At 33.2% G+C, this 8,494-nt stretch overlaps 1 long non-coding RNA gene across 1 annotated transcript; it reads left to right on the top strand.

The window, feature by feature from the left end:
• The first annotated feature begins 2,675 nt into the window (after positions 1 to 2,675).
• LOC129312442 (uncharacterized) lies at positions 2,676 to 5,314 on the top strand. The gene is made up of 3 exons (XR_008593575.1): positions 2,676 to 2,996; positions 4,000 to 4,072; positions 5,058 to 5,314. It is a non-coding gene; the product is annotated as an uncharacterized LOC129312442 (long non-coding RNA).
• Positions 5,315 to 8,494: the final 3,180 nt, after the last annotated feature.

Raw genomic sequence — 8,494 nt, 5'->3', positions numbered from 1 at the left:
GTCGAGCCTTAAGATGCCCTGATGTGCAGTATGTTGAATTTACAATATTTCAGCTTCAAGGAGTGGCAAATACCTGGATAAAAATTGTGCCAGGTATAATGGCAACTGGAGTACCATCATTGTCATGGGATGAGTTCAAGATTGCTTTTCTGAAGCGCTATTTGCCCCAAAGTATTAGAGATGCAAAGATTGAAGAGTTTTTAACCTTGAAGTACAGCAAGGGAATGTCAATAGTGGAGTATGATCAGAAATTTACAGAGCTGTCTTCCTTTGCTTCTCATATCGTACAGATTAGCAGATTTATACATGGGTTGCCAGTAGATATACATGATTCTGTAGCTCCTATGCTGGATTACTTTAAAACCTATTCTGAAGTTGTAGATAGTGCATTGAGGATTGAAAATCGATAGAAAGAAGATGAGATAGCTTCTAATAAATGCAAAGTAGAAAGTAATGAGAAGTTTCAAGGCTCTTTCTCTAGAAGCCATCAAATTCAAAGTCGATCTCATTCTCATACCCCTTAATCTATGCCTGGGGTATCCGAATCTCCATCAGCAAATATCCCTGCTAGTCCTAGTTTTGGGAATGTTAAACCCCAAACTCGGTTAATAGTGAAACCGTTGAGTTATGCTAGAATCCCTTGTGCCATTTGTGGGAAGTATCATACGGGGCTATGTCTTAGGGTGACTGGTGCATGCTTTAGGTGTGGATAGATGGGACATTTGAGAAGAGACTGTCCCTTTTCTCAGTCTATGTCGAGCCATAAATTAATTCAACCTCATCCCTACCCTACTTACTTTTTAACTCCACCTGTCAAGGCCACTTTTACTTCAGCCACCAACAGTATGTCAGGAAGGGGAAAGGGAAAGCGGGAACAGTCTTCTAGGGAAGGACAAGCAAGAGTTAATGCTATGACGAGACAAGATGCTAGAACTTTGAATGCTGTTGTTACAGGTACTACTACTATATACTTTAATTAGGCTTATGCATTTTTAATTTTGGATCAATTAAGTCATATGTGTTTGTTTATTTTGCTAAGAGGTTGGGTAAAGAATCTAATAAACTTAATGATCCATTTGTACTTAGTACTCCAATTAGGAAATCTTTGATTGTCTCTTATGTGTAGAAGTCTTATAAAGTGTCTCTTGAGGGTAGAGAAACCCTTATCAATTTGATGATATTTGATATGATATTGAGCAAGGACTAGTTAGTTTCCTGTCATGCTACCATTAATTGTCACTTAAAGGTGGTGAAATTTTATATCCTAGGCAAAACTCTTTTTGTACTGCAAAGGAGTTTTATAGAAAGACCTGCTAACCTAATTTTGACCTTAGAAGCTCAACAATTGCTAATGAAGTGTTGTCAAGGGTTTTTAGTTGAGAAATATTGATAATCCTACCATTAGTTTGAATCATATACCACTTGATCGAGAGATGGAATTTGTCATTAACTTGATTTCAAAAATTCAACTAATTTCTATTCCGCCTTATAAAATGGCACCATTTGAGTGGAGAGAACAATAAATTTATGTTAAATTTTCTAAATATGAATTTTGGCTTGATAAATTGTTTTCTTGGGATGTGTTTTAAAGGCGGTATTCAATTGAGCACAAGTAAAGTAGAAGCAGTGAAGAATTGGCCATAATGCACAATAGACATAGAATTTGAAATTTCTTGAGCCTCATGGGGTATTACCATTATTTTGTAAATAATAATAATAATGATAATAATAATAATAATAAAAGTATTTAGGAATGTTTGATTTTTACACCAGTCTTAAGATTACTATTAGGTATGGGTAGAGTTTGCTCCTTATAACAATGATCAAGCCAATATTCAAATGGCTTTATATGAGGTGTTTTATGACAGACAACTTAGGTTTGGTATCGAATGATTCGATATTGGTGACACTAAGCTTTTAAGACTAGATTTGGTGCAAGATACTATTGAAAAAGTGAAATTAGTTAACACAGGATTGATAACAGTTCGGAGTTGACAAAAAATTCCATGTTAGTAACTGATATTAGGAATTAGAATTTATGGTTTGGGATAAGTATCTCTCAAGGTGTCTCCCATGAAAGGGGTAATGAGATTTAGAAAGAAGGGCAAGTGAAACTCGAGGTATATTGGTCCATTTGAGATCTTAAAGAAGGTTGGTACAGTTGCTTATTATTTGGCATTACCACATGAATTGTCGAGTATTCATCAAGTGTTTTATGTATCAATGCTATGAAAATACTTATGACCATTCTCATATGATGGAGACTCAAGGAATCCATATATACTTAGATTTATCAAAAAAAAAAGTACCTATGACTATTTTTGGATACACAAGTAAAGAAGTTACGGTCGAAAGAAATTGCTTGGGCAAAAGTATTGTGGTGTAATTATTCTTAGGATGAATTATATGGGAAGTCAAAAGTCATATGCATGCTATGCATTCACACCTATTTGAGCATTAGGGCAAGCATAAATTTAAATTCGGAGGACCGAATTTCTTAAGGGGGGAAGAATGTAATAACTCATAAAAAAATACATATCATTGTGTTTAAAATTGTAGTTATATTAATTTTGGGACAATTATGACAAGAGGGAGTGTTGGTTTAGTGGAAATATGCATATAGCTTCTTTCATCTGGTCTGGAATTCGAATCTGATGAGGCCAAAAGAGTTTTATTTTTTTTGCATTTTGCTTCATGAATTTACCAAATTACCCTCCTTTCAAAATATGAAATTTCTCTTCCCCTTTCGATCATTCCAGACACGAGAGAGAGAGTGAGAGAGAAAGAGAGGTGCTCTGTTTTTCCCCTTCGTTCTTTCGTTATTCCTCTGGGTCTTCGCATCCTTCTCTTCCAATTCTGCCACCTCTGACCACCACCGTTCGACACACCATCAACAAGAGTAGAAACTCCACTTGCCGCTACTGTGACATTGTCGAGATCTCTTCGTTCTTTCCTGCTCTGTGTTTTCCGTAAACCACTGTATTGTGGTATAAATCGTGAGTTATTCTCTTCCTTTTTCAGCCATGAGTTTCGTCTTCTTCTCTAATTTAGGAGCTGTTGTTATTGAGCAGAAGAATCAAACATTTCTCTCCTCTTATTTATCTGCTTTGTTGTTGCTGTGTAGCGTGAAGCTTTGAGCTCTTCTTGAGTTTAAATTTCTATGTGTGTATGGATGTGTTAGAGGTTTGAAACTGTGCGTATGAATAATGAATGGTTGAAGCTGTAATTTTTATATTTTTGGAAATCTGCTGCTGGCCGTGCTGTGTAGGAAAAAAAAGAATGGAAATTATGCTATATATATATTTGGGTTTATTTGAAATGAGTAGCTTTCATCTTTTGTTCTTTCCCTTGACCAACCTGTGAGTGTGAGGTATGATGTAACCTTGTGGAAATTGCAAGTTTTTCTTTTAAGCCTTGCTGCTGTCCGTGACTGTTGAGGGAAGGGAAGAATGGAATTAAACTACAATTTATGTATTAAAAGTATGATTATGATGAACATGGTCAGAGTTTTTGAGTCAAATAAATTTTGTTTGAATTAAATGATGTTAAAAAAAAAACTTGGACATGAAATTTGGAGGTTAGTGCCTAGAAGACTTTTGTTAAAATTCTTGTGAGAGAGAGTTGTTTGATTGTGCATTTACAAAAATCTCATTAAATTCCTTGGAAGACATAATCGGTTAGGATGCTATGATCTTGTGAATTTAACTTGAAAATGGTAAAAGGAGATATTTGAGAGGGTATTTTTCTATAATTCTCTTGGATCTCGCAAGAAATATGAATTGGCTTGGGTATTGCTCATTTGTGAAATTGAATCAAATATTGCGAAGAAATTTATTTATGTTATTGAGAGATTAAGTGAATTCTTGAAAGTTTTATGGTTATTAATTTATAAAGTATAGTGTTGTCTTAAGATTTAATTTTAGAATTGAATTAGAACTGGAAAGAAATTTTTATAATTATAGGAATTCAATTAAATTGCATTATCTTATATTCTTATAGGGGGTTTGGAAGAAGAAGATTTTGATAGGAACTAAAAAGGGAGAAAATCTTTGAAAATTTGGGAACACCACAGGTAAGTGGATAGCGTCCAAATCAATATATATTAGAAAATTTTCTTTATCAAAAGATTGCATTTAATAATTTAAGGATATTTATAAATTTATCTTGCTTTAGCTACTTTTGTTAATTAAATTGCTCTGCTTCTTGAAGTCATGACTTATACTTTTTATATTGATGAAAATGCTTTCTTAAATTCTAGTAGTGCTTTATTTGATAAAGCCAATTATAAAAAATTTGTGCACAGTTTATGAGATATTAATTGTGAATTTTTATATTTAGAAATATTGGTACTTTTATATGTTTCATGTGAGTTAGATTTTAAAAAGAAAAATTATATTTTGAAAGTGATGATTTCCTCGCATGTCTGAAAGTGAATTTAAAAAGGGACTGTATACAGAACGCTGGTTGCTAACGGCAGTTCCGTTAGCCCTTGGCGCACCATGGTCAATTACTAGCTAGTTTGGATTTCGTGAGCTTTGTTCTCACGTCTGTTATTCGTGGGTCTTGTACCTACGTCTGTTTCGTGGCTTTGACCATGTCTGGTTAGTTACCCTCGTGGACTATGTATCCACGTCTATTTCGTGGCTTCGGCTGCGTCTGGTTACTTAACCTTGTGGACTATGTGTCCACGTTTGTTTTCGTGGCATAAGTCACGTTTGGTGATTTATCCTCGTGGACTATGTGTTCACGTTTGTTATTTGTTCTGATAAGTCCCTATACTTATGAGTTTTTAAATTTTTATGGATCTATTTTCATTGGTTTTGATTAATAACATGTTTACAATTATTTATTGCAATTATTTGCTTTATTAAAGTTAAATGATAATGACATTTGGTACAATACTTTAATAAAATATGATTTTATTCAAAGTTACATAGAATCTTTTTATTCTGAATTTAATTAAGTCTTCTTGTAGATCATTGTGTTTTTTTTTTAATTTTATGTTTGATTATTTATTATTAGGACGTTATTCACTGGAAAATAATTTTTGGTCTCAGATAGTGTAGCTGACGTTGAATCACCCACTGAACATTGAGGAGTTTTTGATTGATTAGAAGCGGAGGAGCTAAGGATTTAACTTTCTCTTAACGTAAAGTTTTAATTATGAAATTTTATTTTGTAAACTTATTGTTAGGTGCTCCACATAGTCTGTGGTCAGTTTTTTTTTTTGTGGTTATATATTTTATCTGTCAGCTGGAAGGAGCTCTACTCTTGATTGGCTTGATATTTTTGGTTGAAATATTATCTTGTAGAATTTTTGGGAGATCTTATTTACGGAGGAGATTCTGTCAAAATTTCTACAAAATATTGAGACTTTTATTACTATAAAAAATGTTTACGTATGTTCTAATTCAAACTAAAACATAATTATCTTTTAGTTATGAAAAGATTACCCAATTCGAGGCTTAAGGGATGTGTGATGGATCACATCCTTTGCCGGTCACCCTCTATTTTTGGGGTGTGACAGCATTAGGCATGGACTTTGATCCTGGAGTTGTAATAACCCAAAATTTTGGTAAAAATATAGTTTAAGGTTAGCTATTTTAATTATATGTTATAGTTTTGGAGCAAATTTAATAAGAGGGATTGGTAGTCTAGTGAAGTGATGCCCACAAAAATTAAGAGACATCACAAGTGTATGGGTTGCAATTGAAGCTAGTGGTAAATCAAGGTTGATCCCTCAAGGAATTAATTAAAATGGTGATTAGACATTAAATTTCCAAATTCATTCATGTTAAGCTAATAAAACTAGAGATTGATTTTAGAACAATTAAAATGAAAATATTAAAAATGATCAATTAATATAACTTCCAATCCACAAATAACTAAAGTCAACTAAGAAAAGAGTGTTCTAGAGTCCTAATCCCCTATTTGCTTTCTAACCCTCTCATTATCACATTAATTGTCTTGAAATTCAGTTTTGATAATCGGGGAATCTAAATTAATCCAAAGTATCTTCTGATTACTAAGGACCTTAATTAATTCAATTATAGCAAAATATTACCTTAATTAATTAATTGCATTAAAGATCCAAACCTATAAGGATTACCTAGGTCCATTAGATACATTCCTGTTTTAATGGCAATTTAGCTAAACTAATCCTAGGCTAATAGTTCTCAAGGTCCAATTTGAGTCTCCTCTTTTAAGGTTCAACCCAAATGCCCAAATCTCACCTAGTGGTGCCCAATCACTAAATAAGAACAATATAGGTCAAGAACAAGTAATCAAGACTTTATTTCTCAATAACTAAATAGTAAATCCAATGTTATTTACACAAATAGGTTCATAGTCCTCTAGAATAAGAAGATTTAGCTACACATAATTGATATGAACATAGAAATAGCACAGAGAAGGGCCCATTCTAAAAGGCCAAGAACAAAGGAGAAATCATAATGGCTATTAAGGGTTATAGAGGGGCCCATCTACATCTGCCCCTGCCCCTAGTGCAACGGGCTCATGGTAGTATGCCAACTGTAGGTGTTATCACTCTAGACTGTGTTAGGTCTATTATATTTTCAAGATGCCCAACCATATCGCCAAATTTTATAGAGATAATTAAGACATGAATGCGAAGAACCTTGATCAATGCCCATCGCATCTGGTCACGCATTTGCTCTATCTTTCAGGACACTGTGAATTCTTCAAATGCAATGAAAGGTATAATCAGAATTCTTAATTGTATCATACATGTATTGTTTGATTCAAATGCTACGCACTCCTTTGAATCTAAAAGTTGTGTTGAAATTTTGAAATTGGTTGTATGTATTTTTCCATTTTATATGAATGTGTTTACTCTAGCCAATGCATCTGTGAGGACTACTAAGGCTTGTTTAAATCATGAGGTCAAGTTTGATGACAAGAAGGCCATTATAGACTTGATTGTCCTACCATTAAGAGGTATAGATGTGACCATGTGAATGAATTGGATGTTTGCAAATAGTGCCATTTTAGACTATAAGGACAAGAGTGTGTCTCTATTGGCCTTGTGTATGACTCTAGTGGAAACACAAGACCAAGTGTTTTTATCAGTGGCACAAGTTGATAAGTGTGTGAAGAAGGGTTGTTAGGATACCATCAATTGTGCCTTTTTGAAAATGTTCGAGAACAAACTTTAGCCCTTATTTTTTCACCAACTACATGAGCCCTTAAAGCAACATTGTGTCTCACGTACGCACACTTACATACTTTAATATTTTATTTCACTTTGGTATTCTAAGGAAATTGTGAAAAAGAACCTTATGAACTCGCAATTATTTGTACATTACTCTATTTTGAAGATTTGCTCTTCTAGTAGAACATCACATCTAGCAATTCCAAAGGGGTATAAATGCTCCACACCCGAAATCCAAACTAATGCCAACATTAACATTTTTAAATGCAAAATTTATTACTTTTTTGTTTCTTTTAATTACTTTGGGGCTTTTTTAAAATTAACAAACAAGAAGTGATTTTCATATTATTTAAAAGAGTAATTATTGCTCTTACTTAATTCTTCTTTTCCATTCAATAAAGGATATGAAAGAAATTTTTTTAAAAAGATAAGAGATTATTTTAAATATTTGTCTAAGTAGCTTGTCAAAATAAGATGAAATATCCAATTTATAAACATTGGATGTATAGTGAAATGAACTTTAACCAAAACCAATCAAATCAATCACCCTGCAGCCGCCCATGCCATAATGCAGTATAATTATTGAAGGGTATGGATATGATTGTGCGAATGAACTTGCTGTCTGCAAATAGTGCCATTCTAGACTGCAAGGAGAGAAGTGTGTCTCTATTGGCCTTATGTGTGACTCTGGTGGAAATTCAAGACCAAGTGTTCTTGTCAGTGATGCAAGTTGATAAGTGTGTGAAGAAGGGTTGTTAGGATACCACTAACTACACCTTTTTGAAAAGGAAAAATGATAATTAAGAACCCTCTAAGAACATTAATTTTAATTAAGGACCATAATATTTTGAAATACTAGTTAAGCACCATGGTCCTTAATTGAGATAAAAAAATGTAGTTTCTGATGTGGGATTCATTGATATCACTTGGAAACCCACTAATCCAACTTGAGAAAATAGATAACGTATATTATAAAAATCGATTGTTTACCAAAACCACACCACTTGGGAATTCACTAACTTGACTTGAAAAAATTTCTAATGTATTGTGAAAATATGAAACCCCATTTAGGAATCAATTGTTTAACAAAAAAATCCCAATTTGGACAAGACACTATTTGTTAAACAATCGATTCTCAAGTGGGGTTTCATTTTTTCACATTATACGTTAGAAATTTTTTCAAGTCTGATTAGTGAATTCTCAAGTAACGCTTTTTGTTAAACAATCAATTCCCAAGTGAAGTTTCATATTTTCACAATACACGTTAGAAATTTTGTCAAGTTGGGTTAGTGAATTTTCAAGTGGTAATTTTTGTTAAACAAT

The sequence above is a fragment of the Prosopis cineraria genome, unplaced genomic scaffold, assembly GCF_029017545.1.
Source record: "Prosopis cineraria cultivar Desert tree isolate PC_DT_omini unplaced genomic scaffold, ASM2901754v1 PC6, whole genome shotgun sequence".
NCBI lineage: Eukaryota > Viridiplantae > Streptophyta > Magnoliopsida > Fabales > Fabaceae > Prosopis > Prosopis cineraria.
Note: the sequence above shows the minus strand (reverse complement) of the source record. Positions and strands in the feature narration are given on the sequence as shown.